This window comes from Sphaeramia orbicularis, chromosome 9, assembly GCF_902148855.1.
Source record: "Sphaeramia orbicularis chromosome 9, fSphaOr1.1, whole genome shotgun sequence".
Classification (NCBI taxonomy): Eukaryota; Metazoa; Chordata; class Actinopteri; order Kurtiformes; family Apogonidae; genus Sphaeramia; species Sphaeramia orbicularis.
This window is the reverse complement of record NC_043965.1, coordinates 10,504,547-10,525,981: the sequence shown is the minus strand read 5'-3', so window position 1 is coordinate 10,525,981 and position 21,435 is coordinate 10,504,547. Positions and strand designations below refer to the sequence as shown.

The 21,435-nt window shown below is 37.3% G+C and overlaps 1 protein-coding gene and 1 long non-coding RNA gene across 3 annotated transcripts in view; both read right to left on the bottom strand.

Moving 5' to 3' along the window:
- The window catches only part of apba1a (amyloid beta (A4) precursor protein-binding, family A, member 1a), a 50,801-nt gene extending 38,443 nt beyond the window's left edge, over positions 1-12,358 (bottom strand). For both annotated transcript variants that reach the window (XM_030143433.1, XM_030143435.1), the window contains exon 1: positions 12,269-12,358. The gene's annotated coding sequence lies outside the window, so the exon portion shown is untranslated. The remainder of the gene's footprint in view (positions 1-12,268) is intronic.
- A 2,307-nt stretch (positions 12,359-14,665) lies between these two features.
- On the bottom strand, positions 14,666-17,621 carry LOC115425719 (uncharacterized). Its single transcript, XR_003936266.1, has 2 exons — positions 16,293-17,621; positions 14,666-15,359 (listed from the first exon to the last, which is right to left on the bottom strand). It is a non-coding gene; the product is annotated as an uncharacterized LOC115425719 (long non-coding RNA).
- Between the last annotated feature and the right edge of the window lie 3,814 nt (positions 17,622-21,435).

Genomic DNA, 21,435 nt, shown 5'->3' with positions numbered 1-21,435 from the left:
TATCGGCTCTGCAATATATCGTGATATTTCATTTCATGATACTGTATAAAAATTACTGTATCGATATTTTTATGTATTTATTCAAATGCAGATATGGTGGAAGTGTATTTTTGGTTTTGGTTTTTCTTTATTGTTTATATTTTATTTATTATTAGTTAACACTGTTTTATTAAATAATGGTTATTTGAAGGATCTAAAAGAACTTTTAACTGTCTGAGATGCAGATGTTAGTTCCTATGTTGAGATTCCACAAAAATAATGTTATGATGATAGTTATGTTATGATGAATATGAACATTTGAGCAGGATCTTAAACTGTAATGTCTGTAAAACATAATTTAAGTTTTAACACAGGAACATTTTGTGATATAGCATTAGATCCTGATCTGATCAAATAAAAATGTGTTTAGTATTTGTGCATATTTCAGGTGTAATTCAATTCTTCAAAGAAATAATCATTTAAAAAAAAGAAACAAACAAAAAATTGCCTTTTTAACAATATCATGATATATCGTAATACATCGTATCATGATCCTAGTATTGTGATTTGTATCGTACCGCCAGATTCTTGCCAATACACAGCCCTAGTTCTGCACATATACAAACATTTAAGCACAGAAGGAACAGGGGTGTCCCTGTCTATCGTCAAGAAGCTCTTGAAGACCCAGTTCTTCAGAGAGCACCTCCTGTCCTAGCACTTTCAAACATTCCATTTTAAATGTTTTATTATTTTTATTCTGTTGTTTTACTTGGTATTTTTATTTCACTGTTTTTAATTGTACAGCTGTTTTATGTCTTTAATCTATTCTTGTATTTTATTCTGTTATTATGTTTTTTCTCCTCTGAGTTGCTTTGGAGAAAAGTATCTGCCAAATGCATAAATGTAAATGTAAATGCAAAAGCAAACTGTCATTGTGTGTGTCGTGATAAATGTCATCATCATGATCTATATTTTTCTATTGTCTTCAGGGCATTAATGTTTTGAATGGTCTACATCTAAATGTGGAAAGAACGCAGCTGTTTGGTGAGTGTTTCTCATGCTTTAATTATCTTGAATAAAAACTGAGATGGCAATCATTTGTTCAACTAAATCACAGGAATCAGAGGCTACAGTTGTGTGTTTGTGTTACTTCATTTTTATGTTGTTTTTTTCATCTTGGAGGTAAATATGGCCAAATTTACAACAAACTGAGTTTAATTTTGTTTTTGTTTTTTTCACGATTTGAAATGAAATTGTTTTCTGGCTGCATGAAATGAAGACAAAGCCTGACTGAAAAATATTATGTCTTTACTGAAATTATATTGCATATAACTGTAGAAAGTCAGAATTAATATTTTACAAGAAGAAAACAGGTAACATTTTGACATTTTTGTTGAGCAAGATATATCAATTTTGTAATTTAAGCATTTTTCGTAATTTTCAAGAAGCAGAATCTTGATTACTCCAGTTTATAGGAAATATTTCCAGCTCCACTTGGAGGTTTTGTTGAGTTACTTCTCTGTATTTTTAAGACCTTGACCTAAATTTGCGAAGTGCCTTGAGATAATCATATTTTATGACTTGGCTCTATATATAAGACTGAATCAGCTGAGTGTTACATATTCCATGATTTTTGTCTTGTCTTTCATAACCGTTTCATTCCATACTGTCTTTCACATTTTCATTTTGTTTCAGTTGTTTTTATGTCATTTTTATCTTGTCTTGTTTTAGTCTTAATGCATCTTTTACAATTAACTACAAAATCCCAAACACCCCTTTGCCTTTTCTGACTTTCACTCCAGCCCAAACATCGACCTGTAATCTAATGTGAAATGATGATTTGGCATTTGTCGAGATAATGATTGATATTGACTGATATGAAACCTTTACCATGACATTTCTGTCTATATCAGCCTTCATTCAGAGACACTGTTTTCCTGTTGTGCATCTGCAAAGATTTAGCACACTGCGAACACTTTCCTCCCCACATTAAACATGCCTGACCTCATTGCAGTAGTTACACTGTGATATGACAGAAGTGGCAGCTCTCGCAGCTCGGGGCAATTCTGGACCCCCCCCCCCCCTTTCATCCACCATCATCCCCCATTAGTCAGAAGCACAGATTCTGAATTACCTCCACAGTAACGGTAAAGCCTTTCCGGTGGCTCGCCTTCACTGCCTGACGACTTCCTCCATCGTTTCACTTCAGTTTTTGGATCCTGCTGACATTTTATTTGTCAAAAAACAAAGCCAATCTAAGTAAAGGTCAGATGATACTGAACTGAAACCAGCTGATCACAGAGAAACACAAGCATTACATTCATTCCGCACTGTGTTCCACTTTCAATCGTCTTGTAGAATCCAAACAGATATTTTTTAAAAGTGATCAAAGCAGAGATGCAGTAAACTGCCACCGACTGCAGGAAGCACAGAAGTGCCTCGGGGAGACAGACGTTTTCTAGAACATCTCCCCAGCCAAAATCATTCCACTGCACTGAATATTAATACTGACTTAGAGCATTAGTGCACTTAAACTGTTGGGTCACTCACAGAAGGCAAATGAACAGAAACAACAGATGCTGAAATAAACATACAATATGACCTTGGTTTTAGCCCATTAATCCTGTTAAGATGTTTGATAATCTACTGGTATACCGATAGTGGCTGAATGATAACATTAAGCTTCAAAGCAAGAGGGAAAATAGTTCAAGGATAGAAGTCAGTCTGACATTAAAGAACTCAGATTTATCCTTTCAAACATTTATTCATTGGTTTATTTAACCAGGGAGAATGATCTCATGAAATCACGTATGTCACGCCATTTCTTAGGCATTTGGCGTGCTGTACATACCGGCTAAAATTTGCTTACAGGTCTTATTTATGTCTTTGTGCATAAGAAATCAATATAAGTGAATCCCCAAAGGAACTTTGTGTTGGTAAATGCAAGTTATGCAAATTGACAGGATTTCAGTTACGTTGCAACATGTTGAAAAAATGTCCAATTTCATCACAATTAATGCTATATTTTCATGTCACAAATGGCCAAGTTATATTTGAACTGAATTTACCTGAAAAACAAATATTCTATTCTTTGAGATTCCCCAGGTTTTCTTACAAGATTATATACTACATATCAAGTTTTATTTTTACAGGTTGCAATATGGAGTATGGTGCTGATCCATCCTGCTTATTTTACGCCAATACATACATTAAGAATGTCACACGTCACTTTTTAAATCAACAGTTTTCTAATAATAAGCATTTTTATAAAGAAATAACAATTATATTTTGTTATTTACTATTTAGTATGATGATAAACTATACAATAAATAATTCTGATACTAGTTTTTGCACAGGGATCATTTCTGGACACGGTGACGTGGCTGCCGAGCATCAGTATGATGGGATCCACAACAACCAAGTCACATCCGTCCACTGACACATTTTGTGTTTTTGTGCCAGCTGTTATTGGTTTAGATCCACAATACTAACATTTATGAATAAGAGGAGAATTAGCAATAGTAAGTATATAAGTTTATGACTAATAAAGTACTGGTACTGACCAGATCTTCATGGGTAATGTCACGTCCGTCCACCAGCAAAAGTTTTCACATACACGTGCTATTCAAAACCCAATATTTCTGAAAATATAGCTTCCACTGTCAAATAATATCAGTAGTCTGTGCACAAATGTACACAAATTAGCATTATTTCAACACAGTTCTATGCATTTCTTACAGCTTTTTTTTTTTTTTTTTGACAAAAATGGCCACTCATTTGACCCCCTAAGTAAATTTTAGCCGATACGCATTTTTGTCCTCTCGCGTGTTAGTCAACGCCATTTGATTGTGTGTCAATTTATGCCAGGGTCTCTGGGTCACATAACCTTAACCCTAACCCTCAGAAGGGGTGTGTATTAGCACGAATCTGGCGATACGATTCAAATCACAATACTAGGATCACAACACGATATATCACGATATATCATGATACTGTTAAAAAGGCAATTTTTTTTGTTGTTTTGTTTCTTTTTTTAAAAGATTATTTCTTGGAAAAATGTTATTACACCAGAAATATTCACAAATACTTAACACATTTTTATTTGATCAGAACGGGTTCTAATGTTATATCACAAATTTTCCTGTGTAAAAAACTTAAATCATATTTTACAAACATTACAGTTTAAGATCCTGCTCAAATCCTCATATTTTATTCGCTCATAACTAACATAACATTATTTTTGTGCAATCCCAACAAAGGAACTAACATTATTTAATAAAAGAGTGTTAAATAATAACAAGTAAAATATAAACAAAAAAGAATAACAAAAAACAAAAATGAACCTCCACAATATCTGCATTTAAATAAATACCTAAAAAAATCGATACAGTACTTTTTAATATCGCTATTGTGAAATGAAATATCACGATATATTGCAGAACAGATATTTTCTTACACCCCTAACCCTCAGTGTGTGGTATTTGATGCAGCGTGAACATACACATGTAAAGCTTATAATGCATGCAGATAACACAGCAATTAACGGCAATTAAAAGCGGTGTGTATATTTACACGATGTCATGATACCAGGTTGTAACCGGGACATTGTATATTGATTCACATTGCTGTAAACGCACCAGAGTTAGCTTAATGGCTATTTTTCATCTGCAGTCCCTGGACAGAAGTTGACTTGTCACCCTAAAAGATAACAAAGGTTATAAACATACAACTTTTAAAACAAAATTTTAAATACCTAAAAACAGACGAGTACAATGCAAGTTTTGCGATACAACATTTACAGTTAATAGGCTAACACATCAGCTAAATTAAGTAAAAAATTATTAAAATGCACCTGGCACTTGGACATATTAAAAAATACAACAGAGACAGGACAAAAACATTTTGAATGCTCCAATTCTTAATGTACCATTTTTTTAGGTGCATTTTGAACTCATTATAAGATGACAGTTCTCTGATTGCCACTGGAATAGAGTTCCACTCATTATTATTAGCCACAAAATGTAAGAAAGTCCAACAAGTCAAGCCCTTCCCCTTTTACATACAATGAGAATGGGTTTAACACCTGTTCTATACTATGGGAGACTTTCTGATTAGAAAAAAAGTTAAAGTTTGTACAATTACCTTATCTACTCAAAAGACAAGTGAAGTCAGTATCAATAAAGCATCTGTTTTTGTTGGCATCCACTTATTGTGATGCTGGAATAACAGCTGGTAAATAAACTACTCCAGGATGATTTGATTAGAGAACACTGATGTGGAACAAAGTCTGTGATTCCAAGAACCTTGATAATCAGACTGTATCGTGTTTTATCAGAAATACTTCTCTAGTAAATACGTTGGAAAAGATAAGAATGCAGGTTTATCTTTCGTAACAAGCAGCACAAAACCTGCAGAATGATGTGTTTCATTGTGATGACACTGCTGAAAAAGATAGTCTGTGTGGCACTATTTCACTCTGATACAAATCTATGTTTAATGACGACCAGAGGGAAAATCGGTACGTCTCCACCTAGATCTAGGCAATATCAACAAGAATACAATAAACATTTTCTATCAGTAAATGAAAATTTAGAGATGAGAACACATTCAACAACATAAAACAACCAAAAAGACCAAACAGCAGAACATTTCAGAAATAAAAGTAAGAGTGTGTTGAATGAGAATGTGAACAAAATAAACCCCCAAGCTAAAAGAAAAATGGATATTGTAATAAATATAATTAATACAAAGAAAAATATCTAATAAATAGCAATAATTTGTTTTATCACCCAGCTCTAGCCTTACCCTGCCTTAAAATTATAAACAAACATGTCAACAGACACTGATAGTATAATTGATGAGTGCAGACTGAGCCATGCTGTTAGTTTGGACTCACTGGTTTGCAGTGTTTACATAGAACAGCTGTTCAGTACAGATGAATACGCTATTAAAACTGCAACATACTATTTCTAATGACCAGTTAATCTAGTGATAATGTTGATTCTATTTGCTCCAAATTGCCCTAATTTCCCTTGACGTCATTTTCACATCAGTCCAGACCACTTTGTCAAAAGAAAATGATTTAAACCACGTGTGTGTATTGGTATTATGGCTCTGTTTTCAGACTACCCTACCCTTCCATGTTCTTAATAGAGTGTTTTAATATGTATATTTATATTAGACAGACAGACAGACAGACAGACAGACAGACAGACAGACAGACAGACAGACAGACAGACAGACAGACAGACAGACAGACAGACAGACAGATAGATAGATAGATAGATAGATAGATAGATAGATAGATAGATAGATAGATAGATAGATAGATAGATAGATAGATAGATAGATAGATAGATAGATAGATAGATAGATAGATAGAGAGCATTATCAAGAGCCCCAAACACTGACCACACAAACCTCCATGGCAGACCATTGTGCAAAGTGGATGAACCTGCAGCAGGAACTAACGCAACATATGACTTCTATTGTCTGAGCAGATCAATAGGAAATGGACGACATCAGGGCAGACCTTTCCAGAGATAGAGTTACAGCACCAAGTTGGACCCAAACAGACTCAAAATTGAGTTAAAGTCACATATAACAGGTGACACTTCCACAGTAAAAGTGTACAAATCTCCTGGTTTTTCTGAGGACAGACAGAATGACAGAGCTTTATACATTCACGTCTGATCCGACCAGTCCCAGAGTCTACAGCCTCTGTGGAGGGCTGCTTTTCACTTCTCAAACGGATAAAAAACCTAAACAAGTGGACAAACCAGGCTGCCGTCATTGGCATCTCAGAACTGTTGAATCAGCTGAAGCAAACATGACAAGTTCACGAGACGCATGGACTTTATTTACAAGTGACGGGTGATGGGAGCGTTTTACTATTTGAGGAGTAATGTGTCATGCACTTTGTGTTTCTCAAGTAAAAATGTGTATTAATTGTATATGTCAGCGCTGGCTGAATAAGGAACATGGACAATTTATGAATGTGGTTTACCATTGCCATACTGAAGACCCTGACTGAAACCCCTCAGTTCACCAAGCCCACTGGACCCCTAACAGGTCTGGACAGCAGAGAAACCCATGTGACCAGGATGCTGCTCTTCATGTTTATAATAATCTTAGTTTGTCCAATTACTTTTGAGCCTCTGAATCAGAATCAGAATCAGAATCAGCTTTATTGGCCAAGTATGTTAACACACACAAGGAATTTGGCTTTGGTTTTTACAATGCTCACAACATACAGTTCTAACATGACCCCAAACAACATGTGGACCTAGACACAATATGAACAAACATTCCACTAGAGGCAGAGACAACAATGGGTTGAGGTTTACAGTGGATTTACAATGTGATATGTACAGAGTGCAAATTGGAGTTTTTATACAGTGAGTGGATGTGTGGGTCCGGTCTGTTAAAAATATATGTATATGTGTATATTATTTACAGTGGGTTTTTACATTGTAATATGTACAGAAAGTGCAAATTGAAGTATTTATACAGTGAGTGGATATAGAGAGGAATACAGTCTGTAAAAAAAAAAAAAAAAAAATATATATATATATATATATATATATATATATATATATATATATATATATATATATATATAAATAAAACGGCTAAAATTTGCTTACAGGTCTTATTTATGTCTTTGTGCATAAGAAATCAATATAAGTGAATCCCCAAAGGAACTTTGTGTTGGTAAATGCAAGTTATGCAAATTGACAGGATTTCAGTTCTGTTGCAACATGTCATATGGTCATATGAACTATGTTTTCAGGTCAAAAATGTCCAATTTCATCACAATTAATGCTATATTTTCATGTCACAAATGGCCAAGTTATATTTGAACTGAATTTACCTGAAAAACAAATATTCTATTCTTTTAGATTCCCCAGTTTTTCTTACAAGATTATATACTACATATCACATGTTTTATTTTTACAGGTTCAATATGGAGTATGGTGCTGATCCATCCTGCTTATGTTACACCAATACATACATTAAGAAAGTCACACGTCACTTTTTAAATCAACAGTTTTCTAATAATAAGCATTTTTATAAAGAAATAACAATTATATATTGTTATTTACTCTTTAGTATGATGATAAACTATACAATAAATAATTACAATCCTAGTTTTTGCACAGGGATCATTAGTGTAAACGGTGACATGGCTGCCGAGCATCAGTATGATGGGATCCGTAACAACAATGTCACATCCGTCCACTGCCACATTTTGTGTTTTTGTGTCAGCTGTTATTGTTTTAGATCCACAATACTAACATTTATGAATAAGAGGAGAATTAGCAATAGTAAGTCTATAAGTTTATGACTAATAAAGTACTGATATTGACCAGATCATCATGGGTAATGTCACGTCCATCCACCAGCAAAAGTTTTCACATACACATGCTATTCAAAATCCAACATTTCTGAAAATATAGCTTCCACTGTCGAATATCAGTAGTCTGTGCACAAATGGACTAGCATTATTTCAACACAGTTCTATACATTTCTTACAACTTTTTTTTTTGACAAAAATGCCCGCTCATTTGACCCCCTAAGTAAATTTTAGCCGATAACTTATTGTAGTGCAAATAGTTTTTTACATAGTGCAAATTAGACCGTTTTATAAAGAAACACTGTATAAACATGTAATTCCTAAATGATTAAGGCAATATAATTGTTAAACCCCAAAGTCATCATTCATATAATTGATTGATTGATTGATTGATTGATTGGCTGAAACTGCACTGGTGAACAGAGGTCAAATGTAAAACCTGTCTCTGTACAAACACTTATGGGCCTGATTATAAACATATTGTCACGAAGGGGAAATGAGGACTCAAATGCACAGTACTGAAGGGAAAAAATAACAAGTTTATTTAACAAAAAATGAAAACCAGACAACGAAAAACCTAATACAAAAACTAAAGTAGAGTCCATAGGAAAAAACATACAAAACCTGAGTCAGAGTCCGTGGATGAATATGATCAAATGTCCGGGCTATGGAAAGGAGTGAGGAGTAATGGACCAGCGCTGCATGGCTGCAAACCAAAGCCTTAAATAGGCTGAAGGTAATTGGCTGCAGCCATGCAGCGCCAGCAGGTGAATCTGATGATGAAAATGAAAAGGTGGAGCTGAGGGTCGCACAGGCACAGGTCCATAACCAAAAGGGAGGAGCAAAGAGTCACAAGCACAGATCCTGACAGGACCCCCCCCTCAAGGGACGGCATCCTGACGTCCCCAGAGAAGCGAAAAAGCCCCCACGAAGACCAGGGCATCCTGGAATATAGAAGGGATCCTGGCAAAGGGGCACGAAGAACCACAGGGCAGACGGGCTGAAGCACCTCCCGGTGGGATGGCGTGAAGAGCCTCCGGGCAGACTGGCTGAAGAACCTCAGGGTGAACAGGCTGACGCACCTCCCGGTGAAACGGCGTGAAGAGCCTCCGGGCAAAGAGGGTGAAGCACCTCCCAGTGAAACGGCGTGAAGAGCCTCTGGGCGGACTGGCTGAAGAACCTCAGGGCGGACGGACTGAAGCACCCCCCGGTGGAATGGCGTGAAGAGCCTCCGGGAAGACGGCCGAAGCACCTCAGGGCAGACCTCTGGACCAGGACGTGGAAAACCTCCAGACCAGGATGATATAGCCCCTCCGGACCAGATCATGGAGAAACCTCCGACCAGGAGGTGAGAACCCCTCCAAAACAGGACAGAAAAATCCCCTGGTTCGTGGACCTCCAGGGCTGTGGCAGACAGGACTCTAGCTGGATTTAGGACATTGACTGGAACTGAATATGACTGGACTAGTGACTCTAACTGAGACAAGACTGACCGGACAAAGACTGGACTACAGACATCGACTGGAATTGGACTATGGCTGGACCCATGACTCTGGCTGACTGAGACTGGACAGACAGGGGAACGGACTCTGAGACTGGACAGACAGGGGAACGGACTCTGAGACTGGACAGACAGGGGAACGGACTCTGAGACTGGACAGACAGGGGAACGGACTCTGAGACTGGACAGACAGGGGAACGGACTCTGAGACTGGACAGACAGGGGAACGGACTCTGAGACTGGACAGACAGGGGAACGGACTCTGAGACTGGACAGACAGGGGAACGGACTCTGAGACTGGACAGACAGGGGAACGGACTCTGAGACTGGACAGACAGGGGAACGGACTCTGAGACTGGACAGACAGGGGAACGGACTCTGAGACTGGACAGAGAGACACAAAGAGCGAGGCCGAGACGGGGAGACACAAAGAGCGAGGCCGAGACGGGGAGACAGGAACGCTGCGTGGACGGACGGAACCGGACTTCAGGAACGTTGCCGGACGGAACCGGACTTCAGGAACGCTGCCGGACGGAACCGGACTTCAGGAACAGACAGGAACAGGCTTTAAAAAACGCTGCGCGAACAGACAGAATCAGATTGCAGGAACGCTGCACGGACAAACTGAATCAGGCTTCAGAAAACGCTGCGCGGCCGGAACCGGACTTCAAGGAGGGGAAACTACCAGACGGCGTACTAGCCTCCAGGTAGTACTGAAAAATACACAGAAAGACAAATACACGGAGAAATACACACGGAGAAATACACACGGAGAAATACACACGGAGAAATACACTCAGAAAACGGCACACACGGACAGAGAGAGACAGGGAGGAACGAATAAAACAAGCAGAACAAACAAACTAACATGAACAGGCAGATCAGAGCTAATAAACTCACTCAAACCATTAGACACACGAAGGAAAAGACACAAGAGAAGAACCCGGACCCCACGAAGGCCCAGGTCCCCACATGGAACAGGACACTGGAAACACGAGGCAGGAAACAGACGAGAGACAGAAACGCACCGGAAAAAACAACACGGGAGGAGAGCCCGGACTCAACATGGTCCGGGACCCCACATGACATGGGAACGCCGGTAATACAAGGCAGGAAACAAACAGAGGACAGATACACCGGGAGAACAAACCGGGGTATGCACCCGACGGATCCGGGACCTCCAGAACCAACCGGCACGGAGGAGACCGAGCCGCCAGAGCTGAGGACAAAGGTAAGTCTCAGAAAAGCCGGATATGGGGCAGGGAAGCGCGGAGCGACGGTACAAGGGGAGAACTAAGGAAAGACAAACGAAACCAGGGATGAAAAAACTAAAAACACGGAAAAACGAAAAAACGGGTCCCTTCAGTACCGGCTGAGTCCAGGTATGGCTGGTCCATTCTGTCACGAAGGGGAAATGAGGACTCAAATGCACAGTACTGAAGGGAAAAAATAACAAGTTTATTTAACAAAAAATGAAAACCAGACAACGAAAAACCTAATACAAAAACTAAAGTAGAGTCCATAGGAAAAAACATACAAAACCTGAGTCAGAGTCCGTGGATGAATATGATCAAATGTCCGGGCTATGGAAAGGAGTGAGGAGTAATGGACCAGCGCTGCATGGCTGCAAACCAAAGCCTTAAATAGGCTGAAGGTAATTGGCTGCAGCCATGCAGCGCCAGCAGGTGAATCTGATGATGAAAATGAAAAGGTGGAGCTGAGGGTCGCACAGGCACAGGTCCATAACCAAAAGGGAGGAGCAAAGAGTCACAAGCACAGATCCTGACACATATCAAAGAGGTGGCTGATTAAAACTATTATGAAAAAGTCAAATGAAGTAAAATTAAAAACACTGTGGAACCTTTTAACCAGGAATGGAAACCAAACAAACCCTGTAAACAAAAACAAACCTGTATGGCGATTAATCTTGATTAAAGTGATATGAAACATGTCCTGATAGTGTGTGTTTTTCTGCGCAGTCACACACACACACACACACACACACACACACACACACACACACACACACACACACACACACACACACACACAGGCCTTCTGTGGTGTGTCTGACAGACCCGGTCCCCTAGTCCTGGTCCATGGACCCGGTGCACCTGGTAACAACAGGGCCTCTATAGCCGCCTCACGCGCCTCCTCTCCGGGTGCAGCCGCCGCGTGCACCGGCCCCTCGCGCAGCCCCGTCCCGTTCTCCGGTTGTCTGTTTCTACCCGGTCTGTTTGTCGGTTCTGTTCCGGCATTTCATCTCTAACCCGCCGATATATTTTCGCGGCCACTCCTCAAAACAGTCAACAAACCGATCTGCGCCAGCGCATCGTCCCCACAGACTCCACCACCACCACCAGCACCAGCTCCACCGGCCTGTACCGCAGATGCAGGCCGACAGTGATGCGGTTCGAGCAGGTTTCACTCACCGGGTTTCAGCGGGGGTGGGACTGGGGGCCGGTGGTCCGCTCCGCCGCTGACATGCCGTCCTCCATCTTCCCTGTAGCGGCTGCTGTCTGCTCCTGTGTATGAGTGAGTGTTCTCCTGCCTCCAGCCCCTCCCTCCCCCACTACCCCCCCTACCACCCCCACCACCAACACACAGCCGGTCCACTGTCACCGATGGAAATGAACAAACCCTTCACATCCACACAACACACACTACACTAACACAACACACACTACACTAACACAACACACACCACACTAACACAACACACACCAACAGAACACACACTACACTAACACAACACACACTACACTAACACAACACACACTACACTAACAGAACACACACTACACTAACACAACACACACTACACTAACACAACACACACTACACTAACAGAACACACACTACACTAACACAACACACACTACACTAACACAACACACACCACACTAACACAACACACACCACACTAACACAACACACACTACACTAACACAACACACACCACACTAACACAACACACACCAACAGAACACACACCAACAGAACACACACTACACTAACACAACACACACCACACTAACACAACACACACCAACAGAACACACACCAACAGAACACACACCACATCCACAGAACAGGCATGGAAAAATAAAAGGTTCTATAACAGTAATAAAACACCTTCTCAACAAATACAGCTATTAGAAAGAATGATTAAAGTTGTCTTTTACAATATGGTTTTAGTAGACCACTTCTGATTAAAAGATTGTTTTGTAGCAGGGGTGGATCCACTGGGGGGGGGGGCATGGGACTTTAATTTAAAAATAAAATAAAATAAAATAAAATAAAATACTGCAATACAGTCAGGTGGTGTGGAGTCTGTTTGGGTTCTTCTGGTTCCTCCCACCATCCAAACACATGCACTTTAACTGGTCAGTTTAACCCATAACCCAGTGTTTTTCAACCTGGGGGTCAGAACCCCAGGTTTAACTCCAGGTTTAACCTGTTTTAACTCCTAACTCTTGTGTTTAACTCCTGTTTACCTCCGCCAACAAGGTAATGTTTTTGTCAGGGTTTGTCTGTTTGTGTGCAAGATAACTCAAAACGTTATGGATGGATTTGGATGAAAATTTCAGGAAATGTTGATACTGGCACAAGGAACAAATGATTAAATTTTGGTGGTGATCAGGGGTGGGGGAGCCACTGATCTGCCTTGGCGGAGGTCTGTGCTGTCTTTTCTAGAAAAGCACTCGTAGAGCACAGACCTCTGCCAAGGCAGATCAGTGGCTCCCCCACCCACGATCACCACCAAAATTTAATCATTTGTTCCTTGTGCCAGTATCAACATTTCCTGAAATTTTCATCCAAATCCAGGGCACTGATCTGCCTTGGCGGAGGTCTGCGCTCTCCGAGTGCTTCAAGTTTAACCTGTTTTAACTCCAAACTGTTGTGTTTTACTCCTGATTAGACAGTAGTCACTTTTCCATTGGACATATGCACAAAACTTCACTGATATTTACTAAATGTCAAAAAACAGAAGTCCGTAATGTCGGTTTTTCCATTATTATTTTTATTTATTATCATGAGATGTCACGAGAAGTCATTCTATAAACATGGTGACAAACATAACTAGAAGCACTCGGAGAGCGCAGACCTCCACCAAGGCAGATTAGTGCCCGCCCCCCCGATCACCACCAAAATTTAATCATTTGTTCTATGTGCCAGTATCAACATTTCCTGAGATTTTCATCCAAATCCATAACTTTTTGAGTTATCTTGCATAAAGACAGGCAGACAAACCAACGCTGGCAAAAACATCACCTCCTTGGCAGAGGTAAATATCATGTTGATTTACAGATATATAGTACTGTCCTGTACTAAATTAAAAAATGACTCAGTTCGTCATGTTTCCACACATACTGCGCCATGTTTGTTGTAAAACTCTTCTTCTTCACTTGTTGTAACATCTGTCAACATCTGGTTTTTTTTTGTTTTTTTTGTTCACATGACTTTAGTCTTTCCATTGCAGTTTTGTGTGATATACCAATTCCGCTACACCCGAAAAACCACCTCTTTCAAGCACAAAAACTTTTCATCAAAAAACAAGTTTTGGCAAAATTGTAATTTTTCCATCAGGCAAATTTTTATGCGCAAGTTATTTTTGCACAATTTGAGGGTCAATGGAAAAGTGACTAATGTGTCATATGCACAGTTGGCCTAGTTTGGATATTTTCATTACTTTATTGAGCTCTGTTACCAAATCCATTGGAACAAACATGATGTTACTCCAGATTGACTTTATTTTAGTGTTGAACGATGACTAAACACAGAAAGAAGGTGAAATATTTCAAGTCTATAAATAAATAGAAAGTGACTGAGATGCTAAGTGTTATTTATTACAGACAAACGCTCCAATTAAGCACAATTTAACAATAAATTAGGAAACAAACAAACAAAAAAACCAGAAGCTACATTGTTGTCTTTAAAAGCTTGTTGAACCTTTAAAAGCACATTTGTGCATAGATAGGCTTGTATTCAGAGTTGGTCTGGATCTGTAGTGTGTTTTAATAACCCACTGTATACTGGTGACGCAGATGTCCACAGCCACTCAGGAAAACAGTGACAGACACGGATCAGAAACTCTGGCTTTAACATTATCTATTGTCACAAACACAGGAATCAGAGTTACAGTGGTCCATGTCATGGTTCCAGTACAGAGTTAACAGTGGTACTGACTGAGGTATATGTGGTTTATAGTATATGTGCAGGTTTATGTGAACTGATTATGACTGGATTCTGTTATTTCTCCCTTCTAATGTTTCTGATTCAGGAAATTTAACTGTGGATTCAATGTGTGTTCAGACTGAGTTTATGATTTATTAAGTCCTCACCCTATAATGTGATTTTATTCCTCATTGTTATTGTACAAGAGCTGCATTGTCATTATTCAATGATATTTATTGTCTATTAGAATATACAGTCTTCTTTTGTCCTTAGGGTTCATTTTGTTAGAATAAACAATTAAAAACAAACATTTTTTTCAATACTTTGCTGCTTCACTTAATTTTACTCTATATCAGGGGTGTCAAACTCATTTTAGTTCAGGGGCCACATTCAGCTAAATTTGATCTGAAGTGGACCGAACCAGAAAAATAATAACATAATGACCTATAAATAATGACAACTCCAAAGTTTTGTCTTTGTTTTAGTGTAAAAAAACATTAAATTATGAAAATACTTACTTTTATAAACTATCCAAAAAAAAAAAAAACCCTGAAAAAACTGACATTTAAATTAAAAAACGTAAGAAAAAGTTAGTGCAATTTTAACAATATTATTCCTCAATTTATCGTTTCTACATGTGCATTATGGATCAGATCTACAAAGACGCTAAACACTGAGGAACAGGTAGAAAAATTGTTAAAATTGTGCTTAATTTTCTTTAGACATTTCAGGTTTTTCATATTTGTTCAGGTTATTTACATTTTAGTGTTACAGGATAGTTTGGAAATGTAAATATTTTCATAATTTGTTATTTTTTGCACTAAAACAGAAAAAAAATTAAGTTGTTAATTCTAGATTTTTTTTGGCTTGATTCAAGATTTTTTTTTTTTTTTTTTACTTGACTGAATTTTTTTTTTTTTTTGCTTAATTCAAGATTTTATTTTATTTTTTTACTTAATTGAAGATTTTTGCTGGCTTAATTCAAGATTTTTTGCTAAATTTGAGATTTTTTTAGTTAATTGAAGATTTTTTTTGCTTAATTCAAGATTTTTTGCTAAATTTGAGAATTTTTTTGGCTTAATTCAAGATTTTTTTTTAAACTTAATTCAAGATTTTTTTTGGCTTAATTGAAGATTTTTTTTTCCTTAATTCAAGCTAATTTTTTTTTTGCTTAATTCAATTCAAGACTGGAATTTTTGCACTTGGCAAAAACATCCCAGGGGCCTAAATGGACCCTTTGACGGGCCACATTTGGCCCCTGGGCCGCATGTTTGACACCCCTGCTCTATATCTTAATAGTTCTACCTCCACATTTGTGAAATGTTCTGCTGTTTTTGTCCTATTGTAACCATAAATAAGAGTTTACAAACCATAAATAAGCATCATCCAGATTAATTTTCAATGTTTGTGAGTTGAGATAGTATTAAAAGCAGAAAGAGTTTGTTCATACTGCACCTGACCATGTGTTTGATTATGCATTGTCCTTAATAGAAATTATGACATTAAAATTTATGCATTTTCCTGTTGTCTGGGACTGGATTACTGAGACCGGTTTAATGCGACCATGTTGACTGACACCAATCAGCCATAATATTCAGACCCAAGACAGGAGAAATGGTAATAATACGATTTAATTACAATGGTTCCTTTCACTGGGTTGGATTTATGAGGCAGCGAATGAACATTTAGACGTCAAAGCCGATGTTTTGGAAGCAGTAAAATGGTGGACAAATAAATCTGATCCATGGACGACTCTGTTTACTGTCGTTTCTTCTGATTTGTTATCGTTATCGCCTCCTCAACCCATAAACAATCTACAAAATGAACAGAAATGTGCAGAATGATCAACAATAAGTACAATACTGAACCAAAAATGCACAAAAAAAACCAACAAAAATGACTAAACACCCAACAACATGGACAAAAATTGGATAAATAAACAATAAAATTAAAATATTCCAAACAAAGGGAAAGGATGAGGAAAATAATCCAAAAAAGTGGACAAAAATTAACTGAAAATGGGTAAAATAATGAAAATGAAAAAATCTAAAGAAAATAGTCAACCTTCTGACTTTTATCCTGCAACCTTTTAATTTTTTTTCCATCATATTTGTCCATTTTGGTGACTATTTTCTTTAGATTTACTCATTATTTTGTCCATTTTCCAGTTCATTTTTGTAAACTTTTGGATTTTTTTCCTCACCCTTTCCCTTTGTTTGGAATATTCGTTTATTTTATTGATTATTTAGTCAATTTTTGTTCATTTCGTTGGTTATTTTGCTCATTTTTGGTTCATTATTGTCCTCATCGTTGATTATTCTGTTCATTTCGTCGATTATTTATCATCGTCCCAATCAATTTTGTTTTTTATTGCTATTTTTGTCCATTTTGTTATTTGTTTCTTCATTATGTTGATTATTTTGCTTATTTTTTTGTTTGTTGTTGAGATGTAAATTCATTCATATTCATCCGCTATCTTCACTACAGTTGCGCAAAAAATTATTAGACCATCAAAACTCATCAAAAACAATGGTTATGCAATCCAGTTGTAACTCCTGTGTGTATCATGTGACTAAAACAGACTGAAAGGAAAACATGGAATGCCTAAAAGCACTGTTTTTGTCAGTACAATGCCATTGATATTGACGTAAGAACTGAAGAGATTTTGGTTATTATCAACAAAACTATGGAAAATGGATAGATATCAGCTCTGAAATTAAACTCTTATGCGCTATTTTTGTTGTTATCATTATATTTGTCCAAACAAATGTACCTTTAGTTGTACCAGGCATTAAAATGAACAAGAAATTGAAGAAAACAAGGGTGGTCTAATAATTTTTTCCATAACTGTATGTTCACATTTTCTATATTACTGTGTAACAGCGATGCATGTGTTGTTTTAGATCCTCATCAGGTCTGTGTTTAACCTGACTTTATGCTCATTTGTGCTGGTCTTGGTTAAATGGAGCTGGTCATTTCTGTTTGTGTCTACTGCTGCCTTGCTCATAGGCTCTGCAGTAGTAAATCTGGCCCCATATGTTTCAATGGTTTGTTATTTCCCTTAACTTTATGTCATCATATTATTTTACACACATTATTTTTGTTTAGTTTGTTTTCATTTTGTTGCTTTTTACATTGTTTGACTTAGATCACATAAAATCACAATTCACTATCTGGATTCTTCACAAATCAATGGTTATCATGATCAGAACAGAATCACAATTTCTCTCATGAAAACATAGAACATGATAACATTTCTGGCCCAGCTCTAACATTTACTGCAGCGTTAATACACATAAATTCATCAACACATTTAAAATTTTTAGTGTTTTTTCAACAACAGCTGGATTTCCTACGGCTTTCAAAAATTGTCACGTGGTGCGACCGTGGTATATTTGAAATAATTTTAACATGATTAACATTAGTATAGTTATATAAACAGTCCAAAAACAAAGCAATCTCATGTATTTTCATTTTTTGTCACTATTATCTTTGTTTATTTCTCTTCTATACGTCACAGTCTTATATGGAGTTGTGGCTTATTGTTCCTATAAATCAGGGGTGTCAAACGCATTTCAGTTCGGGGGCCACATTCAGTCTAATATGATCTAAAGTGGGCCGGACCAGTAAAATAATATAAATAATAGGGTAAGAACTGATAAATAATGTCAAGTCCAAAGTTTTCTCAATGTTTTTGAGGGGAAAAAAGTAAAATTCCATTATGAAAATGTTTAAACTGACGAACCATACTTGAACATAACATGAACAAAAATGAAAAACCTGAAAATTCTTTTTAAAAAAAAGTGCAATATTAACAATATGATGCCTAAGTTGATCATTTATACATGTGCATCGCAACTTAAAAATTTAGTAACATGCAGAATATTGTATAAAATTCCACATACTTCTCTTAAGACATTTCATATTGTTCATATTTGTTCAGGTTATTCATATTTTTGCAAAAGGATAGTCTGTAAATGTAACTTTTTTTCTAATTTTACTTTTTTTTTTTTTTATACTAAAACAAAGAGGAAAATTTGCAGTTTTCATTATTTATAAGTTATTATGATAGTATTTTACTACTCTGATCCACTTTAGACTGAACTGACCTAAAATGATTTCAACATCCTTGATTGTTCATTTCTTCAGTGAAATTTTTGTGTTTCACAAATTCATCCTAGTGGCCAGATTTGACCCTTTGGCGGGCTGGATTTGGCCCCCGGGCCGCGTGTTCGACACCTGTGCTATAAATCGCCAAAAAAACTGATAAAAAATATTTTTAAAAAATATAGGGATATAATTCAAGAACATGTTAACATATTAGAAAAGACGACACATTGGAATAGACATAGAGTGATTTGACATTTTGTAATTGTAAGTCATGTCCAGACGGTCGCACTACATGATATTTTGATCCTTAAAAGAAACAGAAATATTACAGATTAGTGACGGTTTCAGAACATTTCAAGTGTATACATGAATATATCTATAGTATCTTTAAGTATTTAAACATTTTTTCTAAACTGTAAAAATACAGTAGGACAGAAAAGCGTCATGTCGGTGACCCGGCCTGTGTTCATTTTACGATCTGTGACACAGACGACGTCGGTTAGAACATTAATAATATTAACATCATTGTCACCTTCTACGTTACTGCAGGATCAACTGTGCAGATGTTACAGCTTTTCCAACGGAGTGCTACAAATGATGACTTAACACAAAGACAGAATACAGGGTTTGACCTTCGCAGTGTTGCTTCTATTTCTTTTTTTTTTTTTTCTTAAACAATGTAGTGACTAGATTAATTTTCTAGACGTTTTGTTCACTAGCTTGGTGCAAAAGAGCAGAATACATGACAAAGAGATTTCCAAAAGTGGTAGTAATATTGTTGTTTACTAACGGATAACCCACACAACAAAGACTAACTTAGAATATGTGAATAGTCCAAAGTGCTGTTGAGTTTTCACCTGTTGTGAAGTGCACACCTGTAACAGCTGGGGTGGTTGTCATAGTAACAGCAGCAGTAGCACCAGTGAACAGAGTCAACATCAGTACCACTGACCCGGTAAAAGCCAACACTCTGCAGTTGGATTTATATCGTGCTTCCGGTCGACAGAAGGTAAGACTTAGTTTGCTAAGAGTTTCTGATATCAGAAACGACCTGTTTTTTTTTACAGCAACTAGCTTTTTTGGCTTCTTGTTGTGAGCTTCTGTAACTTAGCACTGAGCTACATAGATAGAACAACCACAATATTAAGGGGAAGAATCAGAAGAGGAAAAAACAAGAACAGAATATCTGATGGTTCATAGATGGTACCGCCTTCAGAATGGAGATCAGATGAAACTCAAAGAACAGGATCTTGGTTTGGTTTTAAGGCTGGATGATAAAACAGATGTTCATAATATCTATATCGTATATTCTATGTGCTCGCTCTTTCTCAAGTACTGTGATTTTGACCCCGCCCCCCGAAGGAGATGCAAGGGGTATTGTTTTTGGTTTGTTAACACTTTAGCAGCAAAACTATTGGTTGAATTCATACCAAACTGGGTTTATAAATTGCCAGTGACCCAGAATAGATGTGATTACATTTTGGAAAAAATAGGTCAAAGTTTAAATTTTTTTCCCCCATTTACTTATAATGGCTGAAATTTGTCTATGGTGTCTATGTCTATGATGACATCAGCTGGATCGATGCCAAAATAAGCTACAATACATGCAAGGGTCGGGGCTTGTGCCTGGCACCACTTGTTTTTGGTTGCTTGTTTGTTTGTTAACACTTTAGCAGCAAAACTATTGGTTGAATTCAGACCAAACTGGGTTTGTAGATTACCAGTGACCCAGAACAGATGTGATTACTTTTTGGGAAAAGTAGCTCAAAGTTTAAATTTTTTATGATTTTTTTTTTTAAATCTTTTTTTTCCTTGTTTACATATAATGGCCAAAATTTGTCTATGCTGACATCAGCACACGCACAGACATGATGACATCAGCTGGACTGATGCCAAAATAAGCTACAATACATGCAAGGGGCGGGGTTTGTTGTGCCTGGCACCACTTGTTTTTGGTTCTGTTTGTTTGTTTGTTAACACTTCAGCAGCAAAAACTATTGGTTGAATTCATACCAAATTGGGTTTATAGATTGCCAGTGACCCAGATAAGATGTAATTACATTTTGAGAAAAGTAGGTCAAAGTTAAATTTTTTTATGAATTTTTAAACTTCATAAAGGGGTGGGACATGTTGTGCCTGGCACCACTTGTTTTTTTTTTTGTTTAGTTTATTTCGAATACGCAACAAGACAAAGTAATCTTATTTAGTCCTTATAAATAAAACAGGTAGTGAGAAGTCATGGGGAAAAAAAACAAACAAAAAACTTACACATATACATGACTTCATTTGCACATTTGAAAAGGAGTTGTAT